The 23,315-nt window shown below is 46.9% G+C and overlaps 1 protein-coding gene across 1 annotated transcript in view; it reads left to right on the forward strand.

Annotated features, from left to right (window-relative positions):
* The window catches only part of ZAP70 (zeta chain of T cell receptor associated protein kinase 70), a 199,628-nt gene extending 190,114 nt beyond the window's left edge, over nt 1–9,514 (forward strand). The window contains exon 14 of the transcript XR_011363954.1: nt 8,675–9,514. The gene's annotated coding sequence lies outside the window, so the exon portion shown is untranslated. The remainder of the gene's footprint in view (nt 1–8,674) is intronic.
* The last annotated feature ends 13,801 nt before the right edge of the window (nt 9,515–23,315 follow it).

Below are 23,315 nucleotides of genomic sequence, written 5' to 3' on the forward strand. Positions count from 1 at the left end.
AAAAATGCTGTTGACCTGTGTAATAGGACTAAAATTGGCAAATTGTAAAAAGTGCTGCGGATCAGTTGGTGCTATACAAATAAAAGCATTATTATTATTATTATTATTCCAATGCCATAAAAAAAAGTTTAAATCACCCCCTTTTTCGATTTTATAATTAAAATAAATAAATAAAAAAATAAGCATATTTGACATTGCTGTTTGCGGAATCGCCCAAACTATTAAATTATGGTGACCCTGATTTTGCAGAGTAAATGCCAAAAAATGTCAAATTGCACATTTTTGGTCACATCAAATACAGAATTGTAATAAAATGTGATCATAAAGAGGCATATACACAAGCAAGCTATTGATGGAAAGTACAGATCATGGCACAAACGACCCCATAGACCGAAAAATAAGAGTTATAAGGACAAAGGACTTAAGGAACATAAATAACATGTCAGTTTTACCGTAGGGTGAACAGCGTAAAACAGGAACACCCCCAATGAAAAAAATTAAATTGCTTTTTTTTTCCCAATATCACTGCTCAAATATTTCTTCCCCAAGTTCACGCATATTTTATGGAAAGATTAAGTCTGTGATTGCAAAGTACAAAAATGAGGTTCATGTTGGTCCATAGGTGAAAAAATACAAGGGTTATGGCCTTTTAAACATGAGGAGGACGAAACAAAAGTGCAAAAATGAAAAGTGGCCCTGGAGGGAAGGGGTTAAAGGTTTAATAGCCTTTCATTGCGGCTACTATACGGCAGATGCACAAATTACAGTAAAATAACAGCAAACACATTATGGAGGAATTTGTCAAGAATGGCTTTCCATATGCCACTATAATCTGTAATCCTCCTCCATGTCTGCTCTCTTTGATTTATCTAGAGACGTGCGCCATAACGCCACCTCGGGGATCTTAGTTTCTGCCCGGCTGCAGTTGTACATTCTAGTAAATTTGTAATAGAAGAAAAACAAGAGTGCACTCACCATTAAAACTTGCTTTTATTCAGTCCATAGCAGATGGATTGCTTGGATGCAAATTTAATGGACTGAATAAAAGTAAGTTTTAATGGTGAATGCACTCTCGTTTTTCTTCTATTACAAGTTTTGAATGGACTGTGCCTTTTCGAGTAGTTTGCACCACTTGAACTTCAGTCACACTCCGTCTCCCCAACTATCTGCAAATCCCAAGGGAACCCCATCCCTAAGTACCCCGTAGTGCCGACCATTATCTACAGTATATTACATTCTAGTAAATACTGCACACAAGGAGGCCATGCCTCAGTTTGCCTCACCCTCTTTTCACCTATTTGGCGAGAGGACGCAGAATGATAAGATTTTCACACTAGACGCAGACCTTGATAACTGTCTCCAATGTGTGAACACAGCCTTATGTGATAGAGTAACACTGACAGGCAATTTATTGGTTATATAAATTAAACACCTACATTCAAATATACTCAATGAACAATGCTACATGAAGGGGGAAATCCAAATCCAAGGACCATTAACACCTACAAACTGATAACCCAACATGTAGTTGTCAGGAACCAGTGACACCAGACACACAGAGACAGTGAGCCCTAAGCTCAGCCCCGCCCACTGACTCTACCTACTTGCCCCCCTAGGCTAAACCCTAGGGCAGCAACTGGGCGGCGGTCCCTGCACTGGCTTGGTGGGACAAAAAGACAAGACAGACAGACAAAACACAATAAAGAATGGACAGCAATCCGGGTCACAACAGTCTGGCAGCAAAGGTACAAAATCAGGATCCAAAAGAGTAGTCAAATAACAGGCAATATGGTCGGGGGCAGGCGGCAAGCAAGCGAGGTCAAAAGATACTAAGCAGAATTCAGGAGAAGCACAGAAACAGAACCACAAGCAGGCAGAGACTAAGTCAATAACCGGCAAGGCACAGGCAGAAGCTGAAATCTTAAATAGGAGACCAGGAACCAAGTCCAGAAGATGATTGGAGGGACCAGCTGTCAATCACTGAAGCAAGGCAGGTTAACTGTTACATGACCAGAGCAAACTTTGCAGCACAGACACGGGTGGGGCAGGGAAAACAATTAGCAGACCAGAAGGAATAAGACACAGTTCAGACAGGGCAAAAACAAAGGCAAACAAAACACAGAATAAATGGAATATTATGGCCAAAATCGCAGTCTCGGTCGTACCTTACGCACTGAGGACTGCGCCAAAGTTCCATTCATGACAGTAGTATATTAGTCATAGAATGTCCAAATCATCATTAGCCAATAGATCTATTTTATTGTAAATCACTCTTAAAAAAAAGCATAAAAACAGCATGAATTATGGGGGTATGAGGGCCCCTGAGTTGCCAATGCCACGCCCATATATAGCAAATAAAGTGCAACTGCCTAATGGTCCTTTTACACGGAGCGATAATTCGCCCAATCGATCGTTTAACGATTTCGAAGTAACAATGTGTTTTTTATAACGATCAGCGGTTAAACGGATAGATCGTTTGAAAAAAATCGTTATTGCGATAGTTTTAAGATCGCTTAAGCCTATTTCACACATAGGGTAAATCATTGAAAGACTGTTTACACGAAGCGATCTGCAAATTTTTTGCGAATGAACAACGACGATTTGAGAACTTGTTGAAAGATCAAAATGAACGATTTCTCGCTCGTCATTTGATCGTTTGCTGTGCTTACACGAGCCGATTATCGCTCAAATGCGATTGTTATTACTCAAATTTCGAACGCAGTTTGGAATTGACCATTGGACTATACATACAGCCACGGCGCAGGACTCACAAAATAACTGCAAGGACCTCACAGATGTCCATCTTGGGCGTTTATTCACACTAGGCTTAAAAATGAGCAATGCGTTTCGGTGTCGGACTGACACCTTTATCAAGCTCCTATATATAATAACATACATTACTTAATTACAAAGAAAAGATCCTCTATATAACTAAGAAACGACATAAAATGAGTACTAAAATCTATCATGCAGGACTGAACAAACCGTATGGCATAGACATAAACATTGCTAACGACTATGGCTCAAATTAGAATGACTGACACAGTTAGCCAATATCAGGTCAGTTATGTCAAAAAGGTATAAACGGCTATAGAACACTCCAAAAATGAAACCAATTGGGCAGACTCAATACACATGACTCAAGTCCTAAAGGTCAAATCGGCTATAGCAATAAAATCACAAAAATGCTGTGTGTTAGATTGGTTGTAAACTACTTGTAGCAATGTGCCAGCAACTTACCTACTCACTGCTAAACGCCAAGGCTTGCTCTGAGAGCAGCAGCAGCCCCATGACATCACTTCCCCTGACGTCACCTGACCAGGGCCGTATTTGCCACTAGGCACCCACGGTCCGGTGCCTAGGGCGGCGCCCTGCGGGGGGCGGCACCCGCAGGGAACTACATTGTTTTTTATGACAAAAAATAAATAAATTTCTCCCCTGCCGCCCGTAGGCACCGGACCACGGGTGCCTAGGTGGGGGGGGGTGCTGTTCGGAGGATGTGCAGCTTCTGATGAGCTTCCGGCGGGCACACACTGCCTCTATCACAGGCCGGAAGCTCACAGCTGCAGCCCCGCAGTCCTTCTCTCCGCTCGGCAGCGACGCACGTGACGTCATCGCGCCGAACATGAAGCTCACCGAACCCGGACTACCTCACCTGCCTCAGCTCCCCGGCCGCTGCCTCTTCCCCCAGCATCCCCCCAGCCTCTCCCCCAGCCTCTCCCCCAGCATCCCCCCCGCCTCTCCCCCAGCATCCCCCCAGCCTCTCCCCCAGCATCCCCCCCAGCCTCTCCCCCAGCATCCCCCTCCAGCCTCTCCCCCAGCATCAACCCCCAGCCTCTCCCCCAGCATCCCACCAGCCTCTCCCCCAGCATCTCCCCTAGCACCCCCCAGCCTCTCCCTCTGCACCCCCCCAGTCTCTCCTCCTACACCCCCCTGCCTCTCCTCCTGCACCCCCAGCACCCCCCCAGCCTCTCCCCAGCACCCCCCATCCTCTCCCCTAGCAACCCCCCAGCTTCTCCCTCTGTAACCCCCAGCCTCTCCCCCCTGCCACTCCTCCTGCACCCCCAGCACCCCCCCAGCATCCCCTCAGCTTCTCCCCCAGCATCCCCCCAGCCTCTCCCCCAGCATCCCCCCCCAGCCTCTCCCCCAGCATCCCCCCCAGCCTCTCCCCCAGCATCCCCACCAGCCTCTCCCCCAGCATCCCACCAGCCTCTCCCAGCCTCTCCCCCAGCATCTCCCCTAGCACCCCCCAGCCTCTCCCTCTGCACCCCCCCTAGTTTCTCCTCCTACACCCCCCTGCCTCTCCTCCTGCACCCCCAGCCCCCCCCCAGCCTCTGCCCAGCACCCCCCCAGCCTCTCCCCTAGCAACCCTTCAGCTTCTCCCTCTGTACCCCCCAGCCTCTCCCCCCTGCCTCTCCTCCTGCACCCCCAGCACCCCCCAGCCTCTCTCCTGCACCCCCAGCCTCTCCCCCTGCACCCCCAGCCTCTCATCTTGCATCCCCCAGCCTCTCCCCCAGCACCCCCCCAGCCTCTCCCTCAGCACCCCCCAGCCTCTACCCTAGCAACCCCCAGCCTCTCCCTCTGCACCCCCCCAGCCTCTCCCCTAGCACCCCCCCCAGTCTCTCCTCCTACACCCCCCAGCCTCTCCTCCTGCCCCCCCCCCTCGGCGTCTCCCCTAGCACCCCCCCAGCCTCTCCCTCTGCACCCCCCCCCAGCCTCTCCCCCAGCACCCCCCCAGTCTCTCCTCCTACACCCCCCAGCCTCTCCTCCTGCACCCCCCCCCGGCGTCTCCCCTAGCACCCCCCAGCCTCTCCCTCTGCACCCCCCCAGTCTCTCCTCCTGCACCCCCCTGCCTCTCCCCTAGCACCCCCCAGCCTCTCCCCCAGCAGCCCCCTAGCCTCTCCCCCAGCATCCCCCCAGCCTCTCCCCTAGCACCCCCAGCCTCTCCCTCTTCACCCCCCCCCAGCCTTTCCCCCAGCACCCCCCCCAGCCTCTGCCCCAGCACCCCCCCAGCCTCTCCCCCAGCATCCCCCCCAGTCTCTCCTACACCCCCCAGCCTCTCCTCCTGCACCCCTAGCACCCCCCCCCCCCCGGCGTCTCCCCTCGCACCCCCCCAGCCTCTCCCTCTGCACCCCCCAGCCTCTCCCCCAGCTCCCCCCCTGCCTCTCCTCCTGCACCCCCCAGTCTCTCCTCCTACACCCCCAGGACCCCCCCAGCGTCTCCCCCCAGCCACCCTAGCTGCTCCCTCTGCCTCCCTATACTCTGCCCCTGCCACCCCCAGCTGCTCCCCCTCACCGTGAGTTGTGGTCGGAGATGTCTTCATGATGGCTGCGCCAGATGGAGAAGAAAGCAAAAAAGTGAGCGATGCCAAATCGGAGAAGACGTCACCTGTGAGTCATTAGTAACTGCACTGTAATCACTTCTATCGTGTGCAGAGCCTGTGTACCATTGGGTCAGTGTATGGTTTGCGGTAGTGTACTGACACAGCCCTGCGGTCACTACAGTACACTAGCGCAAACTTTTAAACTAGGACCCAACTACAACAGCTGCAGGCACTACAACTCCCAGCATATGCTGAGGGCTGAAGACTGTCAGTACATGCTGGGAGTTGTAGTGCCTGCAGCTGTTGTAGTTGGGTCCTATACACTGGATGCTTTGTGGGAGATCAAAATACAGTTCTGTGGGGGCTCAGTGTAAGGAAGTGACCCCAGAACATCACTAATAGGGGATAGAACAAAAACATCTACCCCTATCCCTATTAGTAATGTTCTGGGGTCACTTTCCTACACTTAGCCCCCACAGATCTATGTATTCTGATCTCCCACAACGCCTCCAGGACCCATCTACAACAGCTGCAGGCACTACAACTCCCAGAACAGTCTGCAGCCCTCAGGATATGCTGGGAGTTGTAGTGCCTGCAGCTGTTATAGTTGGGTCCTAGGTGCATTTTACACTGGATGCCTTGTGGAATATAAGAATACATAGATCTGTGGGGGGTCAGTGCAGGGAAGTGACCCCAGAACATCACTAATAGGGGATAGAACAACAACATCTTCCCCTATCCCCTATTAGTGCTGTTCTGGGGTCACTTCCCTGCACTGAGCCCCCACAGATCTATGTATTCTTATATGCCACAAAGCATCCAGTGTATGATGCACCTAGGACCCAACTACAACAGCTGCAGGCACTACAACTCCCAGCATGTACTGACAGTCTGCAGTCCTCAGCATATGTTGGGGGTTGTAGTACAGTGTAGACAGATGTATTGCTGGACCTTCAGGGCTGATGGTTGTCACCCACAGATTGCAGCCACCAGGAGCCTCTTCACACAGTGATTTATTACAGGGTTGTCCTCTCAGAGACTACAACTCCCAGCATAACCTGAGAGCTGTATAAATAGAGGGGGTTCTGAGAGTTTTAGTTCAACTGAAAAAGGGATTTGTCACAGATACAGATGAATCCAGGAAAGGACGGGGTCAGCGTGTTGTGTCTCACTGATTCTATATTGGTGGGCCCCAAGGATCATTTCCTGGACAGAAGCGGTCCCCAAACTAAGACGTCCCTGGCCTCCTTCCTTCCTCCATCACATCTGTTTGAGAATAGCGGGCATCAAGCAGAGCGGCACACAAGTGCCAGGGTATATATCATGCATGTAACCAGCCAGGAATTGAGTCATGTGTATTGAGTCTGCCCAATTGGTTTCATTTTTTGAGTGTTCTATAGCCGTTTATACCTTTTTGACATAACTGACCTGATATTGGCTAACTGTGTCAGTCATTCTAATTTGAGCCATAGTCGTTAGCAATGTTTATGTCTATGCCATACGGTTTGTTCAGTACTGCATGATAGATTTTAGTACTCATTTTATGTTGTTTCTTAGTTATATAGAGGATCTTTGTCTTTGTAATTAAGTAATGTATGTTATTGTATATAGGAGCTTGATAAAGGTGTCAGTCCGACACCGAAACGCGTCGCTCATTTTTAAGCCTAGTGTGAATAAACGCCCAAGATGGACACCTGTGAGGTCCTTGCAGTTATTTTGTGAGTCCTGCACCGTGGCTGTATGTATGGTCCAATGGTCAATTCCAATCTGCATTTTCGTGCTTTGGCATCAGGATGGGTGCCGAGAGCAGAGAACCAGAGGCCAGGCAGCGGACTAACCCAACAAAAACGCCTACTAGTGTTGTGCCTATGATTTGCACAACACCACCAGGTTAGTTTGGTCATCCTACAAGTTATTTTCCCACTGTTATTGTTTATGCTACACTATATTAGCGCGCCTCTTTGTCCATATATGTTGTTTGTCTGCCTCAAATTTCGAACGATAATCGTTCCGTGTAAAAGCACTATTACAGTACATAGTATAAATAAATCTCTTGAGAAAGCCAGAGGTTGTGTGGTCCTTGGGTATCATGCTAAAATACATTTTACTATGCGTGTTTCAAGGACATACTGGCCTCTTCTTTAAACTACCTGTAGAAGAGGCCAGTACGGCCACAAAAAGCGTTGTGCTTTGTGCGCATCATTTATTAAATAAATTTAGTTTGTTAATGAAAACTTTTTACACTATGGGGAAGATTTATCAAAGGGTGTAAAATTTAGACTGGTGCAAACTGTCCACAGCAACCAATTACAGCTCAGCTTCCAGCTCTGATGAAAGGAAAGCCGAGCTGTGATTGGTTCCTGTTGCCAGTTTGCACCAGTCTAAATTTTACACCCTTAGATAAATGTTTTTATGGTGACCTCTGCCTGTTCCTACCTGTGTCAGTGGTGTGGAGGTTCATCTAATTACGTTTCCCCAGCTGTGGCATTCACAGGAGTGGCTGTGGTTCCTTGCTATCTAGTATCTTGTTCTGTTCATAGGTTTTGGGCCCCACCTATGTACAACCCTCCAAGGTGACATTTTACCATATGACTTGCACGGTTATACATCATAACCAGAATATCTTCACCATAGAGTGCTGTCTTTCTTCATACTGATCTTCCATTTATGCCCCCAAATAGTAATTAGAATCCCTATTAAATCACACAGTAATTAGGGCTAGTTTTCACCCACACTGTAGTAAGGCCTCTCTTTGGCCCTACTTTAAACTCAGGCCAACCAGGCCTAACCTCAATGAGAAAAAAAAGAAACCAAAAAACCCACCTCTCCATGCTTTCACAATGTAGGGATGATGGGCAAGGAGCTGGTGGCGCTCTGCTGTTTTATAGATTTTAACTGTGTCTCGCTATGTTTCCATGTCTTTTTTTGGCCATCTTACGGCTGCCCTTTTGCATGACCATCATTTTGGTACCAAAATACAACTATATTTTGGCACCAAAATTAGGGCCATCCTAAAAGGCCTGAAAATCAGGGCATGTGCACCCAGCATTCATCTACCCTATATCCTCCATAAATGTCTCAGCCCACAGACAATACATACGTTTTTTATGGGTTAGACTAGGGGTATTCATTCTCATTTGTGTATGTATGTTCAATAAAGAAATTATAAATTATTGTATTGACTATGGGTAGAGAATAAAGGATTTTGATTTAATTTGGGGAAAGTTCCCTGGTTTGCCCCCTGCAATTGCAATGATTAGGCTTTCATAGCCAACTAATGTATTATGTAGCTGTCTTTGACTACATAAAGCATTTTTTTTTCAATATACCATTCTGTGTTCTTATTTCCAGGATAACTCTTCCAGAAACTAACAAATTACAATGTCTCACATATTTGGGAATCACAATATTAACCCTGAACAATATAAAGAGAAGGTAATGAAAAGCAGGACCAGTAAGAATACTCGACGTAGAAGAGAATTTGTACCAGAGGAAATGAAAGATGCCCATTACTGGGAAAAGAGAAGGCGGAACAACCTAGCCGCCAAAAGATCAAGAGAAAAGAAACGTCTACAAGACTGTGTAATAGAAAACAGGATGCTAGAGCTAAACCTGGAAAACAGCACCCTGAAAGCAGAATTATTGTCCATCAAGACTAATTTAGGGCTTATTGGCCCATCAGAATATATAAGCCATGGCCATGCCAGTCACAGAACCTCTCCAACTTACTTACCGCATGATCAAATTATTAAAATCAATTTTCCATTTCCAAGCATGAACATTGACTACAGCACGCATCTTATCTCCACAGTATCTGTCAATGACTTAAAGGAAAGTCACACAGATTATAAAGATCATTTCTGTAGCAAGGAAACAATTAATCATTTCAATCTTTCCAACCAGGTACCAGCCACATTATATAACCGCAATCTCAATGGTACATCTGTATATGACATCCACATCACCTCAGTTCCCAGTTGTTTGGATCACAGAAGCAGCTGTGGCAACATAACTCAGGAACTCCCGAGTATTCATCATTTGACTTTGCCTTTTTGTTCAGCAAACATGTCTGAAGATCAGAATGTATTTGCCTTGCCCCACAAGCTTAGAATCAAGTGCAAAACTTTTAAGTAGACAATGTACTTGATACCAGAATTTTGTTACCTGATACCAGAATTTTGTTATTAGATGCAATTAAATGACTGATGACTACAGACCTTAAGCACACTCTGGTTCATTGGATGCAGCCCTAAGGGCCACATTACACGGCACAATATTTAGGAGACAGTGAGCGCTGACCTCTCATGTCACTGATCGCTTGCTCCTTGTTTGGAAGGGATAGAAGATAGCGGCGTTCTGCTGCCGCCGATCCTATTAAACAGAGCGACAGCCAGCAGACTGTCGCTATCAGTATTTTGGTTCATGCAGAAAGTCAACGATCAGCCGACAAAACAATTATCGTCCGGTAATCAGCCATGTACAAGCGATAATCGATTTGTGTAGCAGTACCCTAAGGCTGCTTGGAAAACATGGATACGGCATAATGGCCTATGGCTGTATTCCTGTTCTCTGGGACTCCCTAGGGCTGCATTTAACTTCTCCAGCCAGCGGTAATCAAATGCCACGTGCTTTAGTTTGAATTAATCCAACCATGTTCATAAGAATAAGATGAATTTAAAGGGAAACTGACAGCTTCCAGTTTCCAGACACAGGAGCATTACATACAGTACATGCCTTTGGCAATGCGGTGTGATCTGTTGTCTACAGTGAAAAGCTTCTTTATTCCAGGCTGACAGTAGGATAGTTGTCAGCCCTGCTCTCCTGTGTATCTTTAGCCCACCACCGATCTCCTCCAGAATGATTGACATTGGGGGCTGGCCTGAAGATACAGTGGGCATGCTGAGGTGGGCACTGACACACCTTTGTGACACATTCCCTTCAAAGTCTGGTCAAATTTAAACTTTTCCAGCATGTATGGGCAGGGGGGAACATAATAAATAAGTGCTACTTACCTGTCCACGTGCCTCCGCAGCATTGTCCTCCTGCTCTGGGACTCCTGCTGGGCTCCTGGACCTCCTCCTCCAGTAATGTCACAACCAAGCTGAAGGATTGCACGCATAGCCAGTCAATGACTGGGGCAGGACATTACTGCAGTCGCTGATTGGATAAGCGGCTGATACATCAGCCGTGTCAGGTATTTTCATGACAACATTGGAACTCAGGGGAAAATGAGTCATGCTTTGGGGGCACAGGAAGAGGTAAGTAGTGCTTGTTTATTAAGTTCCCCCCTGCCCCTGCCTGTTGGGAAAGTTTCAATTCACTGGACTTCTCCTTTAAACAGTTATGATTACTTTAAAAAGCTTTAGACATTTAACACAGGCATGTTAAAAGTTTTGATTGGTCGGGATTAGACATGAGCGAACCGGGTTCGGGTTCGAGTCCATCCAAACCTGAACGATCGGCATTTGATTAGTGGCAGCTGCTGAACTTGGATAAAGCTCTAAGGGCTCGTTCACACTGAGCAAAAGCAGCTGAATTTCTGCGCTGAATCAGCGCTGAAATTTCAGCCGTTAAAATAGGTGCAGAGCTAATTTCCATTGTGTTGAATGGAAATTCTGCTCTGCAGTTCACACGGTGGAATTTCTGCACTGAACTAATCCGCTTTCCGCCAGAAGAATGAACATGTTCATTCTTCCGCTAGCGGAAGCCTATACAAATCAATGGGGCTCTGATTTTCTGTTTCAGCGCGGAATACGCGCGCATTCAGCGCGGAATACAAGCGTAATACAAGCGGAAATTACGCGCTGAATCAGCGCGGAAATGGGAAAAAAAGGGGGGAGGAGGATTCTAGTATATATTCTGGTATAGTCTAGTTTACTCACCAAATGCTCGCTGAATTTCAGCGCTGAATGCATGCGGATTCAGCGTGGATTCCTCGAGTATTCCGCGCTGAATTTGTCAAGAGCTGATTACGAGATTAACACTTTCCTAGCGGAATACGCAGGGATTCTGCTTACATTCTGCTATATTCTGCTCGGAAATTCAGCGTCAGTTGATTTCAGGCAGAAATATTTCCTCGCGTAATCCGCCCCTTTTGCTCTGTGTGAACGTAGCCTAAGGTTGTCTGGAAAACATGGATACAGCCAAGGACTATATCCATGTTTTCCACATAGCCTTAGGGCTTTATCCCACTTCAGCAGCCACTGCTAATCAAATGCCAAAAGTTCGGGTTTGGATGGACTCGAGCATGCTCGAGGTTCGCTCATCTCTAGTTGGGATCTGAGAATTTATCACTGATCGCTAAATATAACCAGGAGAAGCAAACAGCTGAACAATTTTCTTCCCACTCACTGCCCCATCAGCCTCTTTGCAGAAGTCATCAGCCCTAATTGTAGGCTCCATAGATTTACATGTGCTTCTCCCACCTCTGTCTAGCAATTGCTGGGGCACCAACCACTAAGACGGAATTCAATAAAAAACGGTGTGAAAAGGGTATCAAAAGGGTTTTTTTAGTGACAGTAATGCTTTAATGATGCATTGGTTACCCTGAAATGTTGCTGGAAAAGAACTAGATATGACAGGAATATAACCGGCAATGGTATGGCAGGGAACCTAATGTCCAGGGCTAAATTTTTAAATGCAGATTTTTATTTAACAGCTATGCATTTAGCTCCACTCCTCCTGCACCCCCAGCACCCCCCCAGCATCCCCCCAGCTTCTCCCCCAGCATCCCCCCCAGCCTCTCCCCCAGCATCCCCCCCCAGCCTCTCCCCCAGCATCCCCCCAGCCTCTCCCCCAGCATCCCACCAGCCTCTCCCAGCCTCTCCCCCAGCATCTCCCCTAGCACCCCCCAGCCTCTCCCTCTGCACCCCCCCTAGTTTCTCCTCCTACACCCCCCTGCCTCTCCTCCTGCACCCCCAGCACCCCCCCAGCCTCTGCCCAGCACCCCCCCAGCCTCTCCCCTAGCAACCCTTCAGCTTCTCCCTCTGTACCCCCCAGCCTCTCCCCCCTGCCTCTCCTCCTGCACCCCCAGCACCCCCCAGCCTCTCTCCTGCACCCCCAGCCTCTCCCCCTGCACCCCCAGCCTCTCATCTTGCACCCCCCAGCCTCTCCCCCAGCACCCCCCCAGCCTCTCCCCCAGCACCCCCCAGCCTCTACCCTAGCAACCCCCAGCCTCTCCCTCTGCACCCCCCCAGCCTCTCCCCTAGCACCCCCCCCCAGTCTCTCCTCCTACACCCCCCAGCCTCTCCTCCTCCCCCCCCCCCTCGGCGTCTCCCCTAGCACCCCCCCAGCCTCTCCCTCTGCACCCCCCCCCAGCCTCTCCCCCAGCACCCCCCCAGTCTCTCCTTCTACACCCCCCAGCCTCTCCTCCTGCACCCCCCCCCCCGGCGTCTCCCCTAGCACCCCCCAGCCCCTCCCTCTGCACCCCCCCAGTCTCTCCTCCTGCACCCCCCTGCCTCTCCCCTAGCACCCCCCAGCCTCTCCCCCAGCAGCCCCCTAGCCTCTCCCCCAGCATCCCCCCAGCCTCTCCCCTAGCACCCCCAGCCTCTCCCTCTTCACCCCCCCCAGCCTTTCCTCCAGCACCCCCCCCCAGCCTCTGCCCCAGCACCCCCCCAGCCTCTCCCCCAGCATCCCCCCCAGTCTCTCCTACACCCCCCAGCCTCTCCTCCTGCACCCCTAGCACCCCCCCCGGCGTCTCCCCTAGCACCCCCCCAGCCTCTCCCTCTGCACCCCCCAGCCTCTCCCCCAGCTCCCCCCCTGCCTCTCCTCCTGCACCCCCCAGTCTCTCCTCCTACACCCCCAGGACCCCCCCAGCGTCTCCCCCCAGCCACCCTAGCTGCTCCCTCTGCCTCCCTATACTCTGCCCCTGCCACCCCCAGCTGCTCCCCCTCACCGTGAGTTGTGGTCGGAGATGTCTTCATGATGGCTGCGCCAGATGGAGAAGAAAGCAAAAAAGTGAGCGATGCCAAATCGGAGAAGACGTCACCTGTGAGTCATTAGTAACTGCACTGTAATCACTTCTATCGTGTGCAGAGCCTGTGTACCATTGGGTCAGTGTATGGTTTGCGGTAGTGTACTGACACAGCCCTGCGGTCACTACAGTACACTAGCGCAAACTTTTAAACTAGGACCCAACTACAACAGCTGCAGGCACTACAACTCCCAGCATATGCTGAGGGCTGCAGACTGTCAGTACATGCTGGGAGTTGTAGTGCCTGCAGCTGTTGTAGTTGGGTCCTATACACTGGATGCTTTGTGGGAGATCAAAATACAGTTCTGTGGGGGCTCAGTGTAAGGAAGTGACCCCAGAACATCACTAATAGGGGATAGAACAAAAACATCTACCCCTATCCCTATTAGTAATGTTCTGGGGTCACTTTCCTACACTTAGCCCCCACAGATCTATGTATTCTGATCTCCCACAACGCCTCCAGGACCCAACTACAACAGCTGCAGGCACTACAACTCCCAGAACAGTCTGCAGCCCTCAGGATATGCTGGGAGTTGTAGTGCCTGCAGCTGTTATAGTTGGGTCCTAGGTGCATTTTACACTGGATGCCTTGTGGAATATAAGAATACATAGATCTGTGGGGGGTCAGTGCAGGGAAGTGACCCCAGAACATCACTAATAGGGGATAGAACAACAACATCTTCCCCTATCCCCTATTAGTGCTGTTCTGGGGTCACTTCCCTGCACTGAGCCCCCACAGATCTATGTATTCTTATATGCCACAAAGCATCCAGTGTATGATGCACCTAGGACCCAACTACAACAGCTGCAGGCACTACAACTCCCAGCATGTACTGACAGTCTGCAGTCCTCAGCATATGTTGGGGGTTGTAGTACAGTGTAGACAGATGTATTGCTGGACCTTCAGGGCTGATGGTTGTCACCCACAGATTGCAGCCACCAGGAGACTCTTCACACAGTGATTTATTACAGGGTTGTCCTCTCAGAGACTACAACTCCCAGCATAACCTGAGAGCTGTATAAATAGAGGGGGTTCTGAGAGTTTTAGTTCAACTGAAAAAGGGATTTGTCACAGATACAGATGAATCCAGGAAAGGACGGGGTCAGCGTGTTGTGTCTCACTGATTCTATATTGGTGGGCCCCAAGGATCATTTCCTGGACAGAAGCGGTCCCCAAACTAAGACGTCCCTGGCCTCCTTCCTTCCTCCATCACATCTGTTTGAGAATAGCGGGCATCAAGCAGAGCGGCACACAAGTGCCAGGGTATATATCATGCATGTAACCAGCCAGGAATTGAGTCATGTGTATTGAGTCTGCCCAATTGGTTTAATTTTTGGAGTGTTCTATAGCCGTTTATACCTTTTTGACATAACTGACCTGATATTGGCTAACTGTGTCAGTCATTCTAATTTGAGCCATAGTCGTTAGCAATGTTTATGTCTATGCCATACGGTTTGTTCAGTACTGCATGATAGATTTTAGTACTCATTTTATGTTGTTTCTTAGTTATATAGAGGATCTTTGTCTTTGTAATTAAGTAATGTATGTTATTGTATATAGGAGCTTGATAAAGGTGTCAGTCCGACACCGAAACGCGTCGCTCATTTTTAAGCCTAGTGTGAATAAACGCCCAAGATGGACACCTGTGAGGTCCTTGCAGTTATTTTGTGAGTCCTGCACCGTGGCTGTATGTATGGTCCAATGGTCAATTCCAATCTGCATTTTCGTGCTTTGGCATCAGGATGGGTGCCGAGAGCAGAGAACCAGAGGCCAGGCAGCGGACTAACCCAACAAAAACGCCTACTAGTGTTGTGCCTATGATTTGCACAACACCACCAGGTTAGTTTGGTCATCCTACAAGTTATTTTCCCACTGTTATTGTTTATGCTACACTATATTAGCGCGCCTCTTTGTCCATATATGTTGTTTGTCTGCCTCAAATTTCGAACGATAATCGTTCCGTGTAAAAGCACTATTACAGTACATAGTATAAATAAATCTCTTGAGAAAGCCAGAGGTTGTGTGGTCCTTGGGTATCATGCTAAAATACATTTTACTATGCGTGTTTCAAGAACATACTGGCCTCTTCTTTAAACTACCGGTAGAAGAGGCCAGTACGGCCACAAAAAGCGTTGTGCTTTGTGCGCATCATTTATTAAATAAATTTAGTTTGTTAATGAAAACTTTTTACACAATGGGGAAGATTTATCAAAGGGTGTAAAATTTAGACTGGTGCAAACTGTCCACAGCAACCAATTACAGCTCAGCTTCCAGCTCTGATGAAAGGAAAGCTGAGCTGTGATTGGTTCCTGTTGCCAGTTTGCACCAGTCTAAATTTTACACCCTTAGATAAATGTTTTTATGGTGACCTCTGCCTGTTCCTACCTGTGTCAGTGGTGTGGAGGTTCATCTAATTACGTTTCCCCAGCTGTGGCATTCACAGGAGTGGCTGTGGTTCCTTGCTATCTAGTATCTTGTTCTGTTCATAGGTTTTGGGCCCCACCTATGTACAACCCTCCAAGGTGACATTTTACCATATGACTTGCACGGTTATACATCATAACCAGAATATCTTCACCATAGAGTGCTGTCTTTCTTCATACTGATCTTCCATTTATGCCCCCAAATAGTAATTAGAATCCCTATTAAATCACACAGTAATTAGGGCTAGTTTTCACCCACACTGTAGTAAGGCCTCTCTTTGGCCCTACTTTGAACTCAGGCCAACCAGGCCTAACCTCAATGAGAAAAAAAAAAACCAAAAAACCCACCTCTCCATGCTTTCACAATGTAGGGATGATGGGCAAGGAGCTGGTGGCGCTCTGCTGTTTTATAGATTTTAACTGTGTCTCGCTTTGTTTCCATGTCTTTTTTTGGCCATCTTACGGCTGCCCTTTTGCATGACCATCATTTTGGTACCAAAATACAACTATATTTTGGCACCAAAATTAGGGCCATCCTAAAAGGCCTGAAAATCAGGGCATGTGCACCCAGCATTCATCTACCCTATATCCTCCATAAATGTCTCAGCCCACAGACAATACATACGTTTTTTATGGGTTAGACTAGGGGTATTCATTCTCATTTGTGTATGTATGTTCAATAAAGAAATTATAAATTATTGTATTGACTATGGGTAGAGAATAAAGGATTTTGATTTAATTTGGGGAAAGTTCCCTGGTTTGCCCCCTGCAATTGCAATGATTAGGCTTTCATAGCCAACTAATGTATTATGTAGCTGTCTTTGACTACATAAAGCATTTTTTTTTCAATATACCATTCTGTGTTCTTATTTCCAGGATAACTCTTCCAGAAACTAACAAATTACAATGTCTCACATATTTGGGAATCACAATATTAACCCTGAACAATATAAAGAGAAGGTAATGAAAAGCAGGACCAGTAAGAATACTCGACGTAGAAGAGAATTTGTACCAGAGGAAATGAAAGATGCCCATTACTGGGAAAAGAGAAGGCGGAACAACCTAGCCGCCAAAAGATCAAGAGAAAAGAAACGTCTACAAGACTGTGTAATAGAAAACAGGATGCTAGAGCTAAACCTGGAAAACAGCACCCTGAAAGCAGAATTATTGTCCATCAAGACTAATTTAGGGCTTATTGGCCCATCAGAATATATAAGCCATGGCCATGCCAGTCACAGAACCTCTCCAACTTACTTACCGCATGATCAAATTATTAAAATCAATTTTCCATTTCCAAGCATGAACATTGACTACAGCACGCATCTTATCTCCACAGTATCTGTCAATGACTTAAAGGAAAGTCACACAGATTATAAAGATCATTTCTGTAGCAAGGAAACAATTAATCATTTCAATCTTTCCAACCAGGTACCAGCCACATTATATAACCGCAATCTCAATGGTACATCTGTATATGACATCCACATCACCTCAGTTCCCAGTTGTTTGGATCACAGAAGCAGCTGTGGCAACATAACTCAGGAACTCCCGAGTATTCATCATTTGACTTTGCCTTTTTGTTCAGCAAACATGTCTGAAGATCAGAATGTATTTGCCTTGCCCCACAAGCTTAGAATCAAGTGCAAAACTTTTAAGTAGACAATGTACTTGATACCAGAATTTTGTTACCTGATACCAGAATTTTGTTATTAGATGCAATTAAATGACTGATGACTACAGACCTTAAGCACACTCTGGTTCATTGGATGCAGCCCTAAGGGCCACATTACACGGCACAATATTTAGGAGACAGTGAGCGCTGACCTCTCATGTCACTGATCGCTTGCTCCTTGTTTGGAAGGGATAGAAGATAGCGGCGTTCTGCTGCCGCCGATCCTATTAAACAGAGCGACAGCCAGCAGACTGTCGCTATCAGTATTTTGGTTCATGCAGAAAGTCAACGATCAGCCGACAAAACAATTATCGTCCGGTAATCAGCCATGTACAAGCGATAATCGATTTGTGTAGCAGTACCCTAAGGCTGCTTGGAAAACATGGATACGGCATAATGGCCTATGGCTGTATTCCTGTTCTCTGGGACTCCCTAGGGCTGCATTTAACTTCTCCAGCCAGCGGTAATCAAATGCCACGTGCTTTAGTTTGAATTAATCCAACCATGTTCATAAGAATAAGATGAATTTAAAGGGAAACTGACAGCTTCCAGTTTCCAGACACAGGAGCATTACATACAGTACATGCCTTTGGCAATGCGGTGTGATCTGTTGTCTACAGTGAAAAGCTTCTTTATTCCAGGCTGACAGTAGGATAGTTGTCAGCCCTGCTCTCCTGTGTATCTTTAGCCCACCACCGATCTCCTCCAGAATGATTGACATTGGGGGCTGGCCTGAAGATACAGTGGGCATGCTGAGGTGGGCACTGACACACCTTTGTGACACATTCCCTTCAAAGTCTGGTCAAATTTAAACTTTTCCAGCATGTATGGGCAGGGGGGAACATAATAAATAAGTGCTACTTACCTGTCCACGTGCCTCCGCAGCATTGTCCTCCTGCTCTGGGACTCCTGCTGGGCTCCTGGACCTCCTCCTCCAGTAATGTCACAACCAAGCTGAAGGATTGCACGCATAGCCAGTCAATGACTGGGGCAGGACATTACTGCAGTCGCTGATTGGATAAGCGGCTGATACATCAGCCGTGTCAGGTATTTTCATGACAACATTGGAACTCAGGGGAAAATGAGTCATGCTTTGGGGGCACAGGAAGAGGTAAGTAGTGCTTGTTTATTAAGTTCCCCCCTGCCCCTGCCTGTTGGGAAAGTTTCAATTCACTGGACTTCTCCTTTAAACAGTTATGATTACTTTAAAAAGCTTTAGACATTTAACACAGGCATGTTAAAAGTTTTGATTGGTCGGGATTAGACATGAGCGAACCGGGTTCGGGTTCGAGTCCATCCAAACCTGAACGATCGGCATTTGATTAGTGGCAGCTGCTGAACTTGGATAAAGCTCTAAGGGCTCGTTCACACTGAGCAAAAGCAGCTGAATTTCTGCGCTGAATCAGCGCTGAAATTTCAGCCGTTAAAATAGGTGCAGAGCTAATTTCCATTGTGTTGAATGGAAATTCTGCTCTGCAGTTCACACGGTGGAATTTCTGCACTGAACTAATCCGCTTTCCGCCAGAAGAATGAACATGTTCATTCTTCCGCTAGCGGAAGCCTATACAAATCAATGGGGCTCTGATTTTCTGTTTCAGCGCGGAATACGCGCGCATTCAGCGCGGAATACAAGCGTAATACAAGCGGAAATTACGCGCTGAATCAGCGCGGAAATGGGAAAAAAAGGGGGGAGGAGGATTCTAGTATATATTCTGGTATAGTCTAGTTTACTCACCAAATGCTCGCTGAATTTCAGCGCTGAATGCATGCGGATTCAGCGTGGATTCCTCGAGTATTCCGCGCTGAATTTGTCAAGAGCTGATTACGAGATTAACACTTTCCTAGCGGAATACGCAGGGATTCTGCTTACATTCTGCTATATTCTGCTCGGAAATTCAGCGTCAGTTGATTTCAGGCAGAAATATTTCCTCGCGTAATCTGCCCCTTTTGCTCTGTGTGAACGTAGCCTAAGGTTGTCTGGAAAACATGGATACAGCCAAGGACTATATCCATGTTTTCCACATAGCCTTAGGGCTTTATCCCACTTCAGCAGCCACTGCTAATCAAATGCCAAAAGTTCGGGTTTGGATGGACTCGAGCATGCTCGAGGTTCGCTCATCTCTAGTTGGGATCTGAGAATTTATCACTGATCGCTAAATATAACCAGGAGAAGCAAACAGCTGAACAATTTTCTTCCCACTCACTGCCCCATCAGCCTCTTTGCAGAAGTCATCAGCCCTAATTGTAGGCTCCATAGATTTACATGTGCTTCTCCCACCTCTGTCTAGCAATTGCTGGGGCACCAACCACTAAGACGGAATTCAATAAAAAACGGTGTGAAAAGGGTATCAAAAGGGTTTTTTTAGTGACAGTAATGCTTTAATGATGCATTGGTTACCCTGAAATGTTGCTGGAAAAGAACTAGATATGACAGGAATATAACCGGCAATGGTATGGCAGGGAACCTAATGTCCAGGGCTAAATTTTTAAATGCAGATTTTTATTTAACAGCTATGCATTTATTTTTCTTCTTATCTTTTTCATATAAGAGATTATAGCTTTTTATTTTGTAGGTGTTCTATAATAACGGGGTAGAAAAGGGAAAAAACATATCATTAAAAGGGATCCTGTTGCCATGAAAAGGCTAATTTACCACCATCATTAGCACATTCAGTTCTTCCTGCTCTATAACATAATGCTGACAGACCACACTGCATCACCAGATTCTAGCTTTTTTACTTCCTGAGGCCGAAACTCCAATGTCTCCCCCCAAACACACATAAATATCAATTAACAAAGGTTTGCATGGAGAAAACCAGCAGCATAATACAGTGCCAACAAAGTGTACTGTATACCTTTATATAATAGCCACACAATTATTATTATTATTATTATTATTATTATTATTACTATTTATTTATTTATAAAGCACCCTTAATTCCAGAGCGCTCATTACCAAGTAATACCAGACAATAATACTAGACAAGAAATAAATATTATCTCCATACATATTACCATTATACAGTTACTAACCAAAACTCCACCATATTTAATTAAACTGAAAGTAAGTCTGACACTAGAGAAGATGGACTGAGGTAGGAACCGCTCGTACAAAAAAGCGCGTGGTGCTCTATTTTGATAGTAGTCATCATAATAGATCATCCATAAAAGAAAAAATAAGGCACTCACCCTATGGTTACCAAATATCAATAGTTCTTTATTTCATCGAAAGATAAAACAACACAGGTCAGAGAGGGATTGCTTGAGTGCTATCAGCAGTTTCATGCCTTAGCACTTCATCCGGCTGTGTCACGCCTCTTTGCTTGTTTATGAGTAGACACAAAGGGTTTCTAATTACAAAACAAACAGAACATGAAAATGAATTTATAAACACTATAGGAAGACATTGTATTCATATGTCTTGTTAAAACGTAACTGTCATTTAATATTATTTTTTTTGCAGAAATAAATAGTGCAAGCAATTTTAAGAAACTCTGTAATAGGTTTTATTAGGTAATTGTAAGCTGTGGGAAGGGGTTGAGTAGGAGGAGTGAGCAGGGAGAGCAGAGAAGCAGCCCAGTAGTTTAGAGACTGTCTGGGCACATAAAACGCTTGATTCAGAGGTAAGAAAGGCCACTGCTAGTCTGGGAAGCTGGTGAGATAAGATTGCAGGATGTAGTGTTTTGTAGGTCTGCCTTTTCTCCTCTCCGTGCTAATTCACCCTACCCCCCACCCCCATTACAGAGTTTCTTAAAATTACTTGTACTAATAATATGTATGGATGTCTGAAAAATTACATTTAAATGACAGTTACGCTTTAAAGCTGGGTTCACACTACGTATATTTCAGTCAGTATTGAGGTCCTCATATTGCAACCAAAAACCAGGAGTGGATTAAAAACACAGAAAGGATCTGTTCACACAATGTTGAAATTGAGTAGATGGCCGCCATATAACAGTAAATAACTGCCATTATTTCAATACAACAGACATTGTTTTAAAATAACAGCAAATATTTGCCATTAAATGGCGGCCATCCACTCAATTTCAACATTGTGTGAACAGATTCTTTCTGTGTTTTTAATCCACTCCTGGTTTTGGTTGCAATATGAGGACCACAATACTGACTGAAATATACGTAGTGTGAATCCAGCCTAAGGCTATGTTCACACTACGTAAGTTTCCGGCCGTAGCGCGTTCCGTGAAGAAGCGGCCGGAGACTTACGTAGTTTGCGTACAATGGAAAGTATACGATGTACGGCTGCACAGTTCACACTAAGTACGAACTTACGCCCGGATCGTACGCGGCGCCGTAAAAAATGAACCAGAACATTGTTTGAGGACGAAAATGCCGTAACTTACGCCCGTAGCGTTACATGCAGTCCCGTACGTACTGGTGATTTCTTCATTTTTGCAGCTTTTTGTGCTGATCCAAAAGGTTCTGTGGGGTGTCCGGGGCTAGCCGAAGATTTCCAAGTAAAAGAACGCTGTCAGATCGCTACGTAGGGCGCTCGGGAAGCGTAAGTAGACTACGGGCGTAAGTTCGCAGTCCGTACGTAGCCGGCCGCAAGTAGCGTGAATCTCCGGCCGGAGTTTACCGCGTATATGTCCGGCCGCGAAAATATGCGGCCGGACATATACGCAGTGTAAACATAGCCTAAGGCTGCGTTCACACTACGTATATATTTCAGTCAGTATATTTCAGTCAGTATTGCAACCAAAACCAGGAGTGGATTAAAAACACAGAAAGGATCTGTTCACACAATGTTGAAATTGAGTGGATGGCTGCCATATAACTTTTATTAGATATGCATTAAAAGTAAAAAATGTATTAAAACAAGTGTTCTACACATATGAAATAGGCACTTCACAACAGATCTAGGGTGTTGACCCTCTGATAGACTGGTATACTTAGGGATAGATTAGCCCAAATGTATAGAGATGAAACCAGACTTCAGAAAAAATTGTGATAAACAAGTATCTCTGTCTCAATCCAAGTCTCTACGCGTTTCACCCAGATATGTCCCTGGGATCATCAGGAGACCTTCACAAAACACAGTGGTTACTGTTTAGAGATTATATAGAATTGTTGTGTTTAAATAAATAGAAAAATCAGATGAATATAGAAAAGGGTCGGAGACAAGTGGGGATATATATAGTGTGTGTACTCTGTGTGTGCGTCGGGCAGTGGCGGATTATAACGTGGGCGGTTTGGGCGGCCGCCCGGGGCCCGAGGCCCTGGGGGGGCCCATGCCGCCCACATTATTACTTTGCATGAGGTTACACAGCAGGACATCACTTTGGGGGCCCAGTGGGCCCCTGAGTGATGTGCTGCTGTGGCGTGCTGTCCCAGGAGTCCGCGCTCCCCCCCCCCTGTCAGTAATTTGCGTCCGTCACCCGCCAGCGCCGGATTGGCAGCAGCCGCAGCCTCTGACCCCTGGCCCGACCCACAACATGCATTGGCCGCCTTTAGTGAGCGGTACCTGAGGGCCCAGCGTCAGTGACGTCACCCGTGCCTTGTACGCATGAGCTCCTGCTCAGCCCCACCTCGATCCTGGAAGTCTCCCTGCAAGCTCCAGCCCCGCCGCACTTCATCACCTCAGGGCTATCATGCTCAAGTGAGGTAACATGTGTATGTGTTGGGGGGGGGGGGGGTGTGAGGGTCTGGTGTGTTTGTGGGGGGATAAGGGTCAGGTGTGTGTGTGTGTGTGTGTGTGTGTGTGTGTGTGCAGGGCTGTATTTACCCCTAGGCACTTGTGGTCCGGTGCCTAGGGGGGCAGCTTGAGGGGGCGGCACCAGGAGGAAAAATAAACTCTTTATTTTTTTCACCCTACCATTCCACTTCCCTCTCAGACTTGCCGGTCAATATGGCATCTTTTCAAGGAGGGGGGGGTGTCGTCACAGACGCGAGCACAGAAGTATCTA

This window comes from Dendropsophus ebraccatus, chromosome 7 (assembly GCF_027789765.1).
Source record: "Dendropsophus ebraccatus isolate aDenEbr1 chromosome 7, aDenEbr1.pat, whole genome shotgun sequence".
Lineage (NCBI taxonomy): Eukaryota > Metazoa > Chordata > Amphibia > Anura > Hylidae > Dendropsophus > Dendropsophus ebraccatus.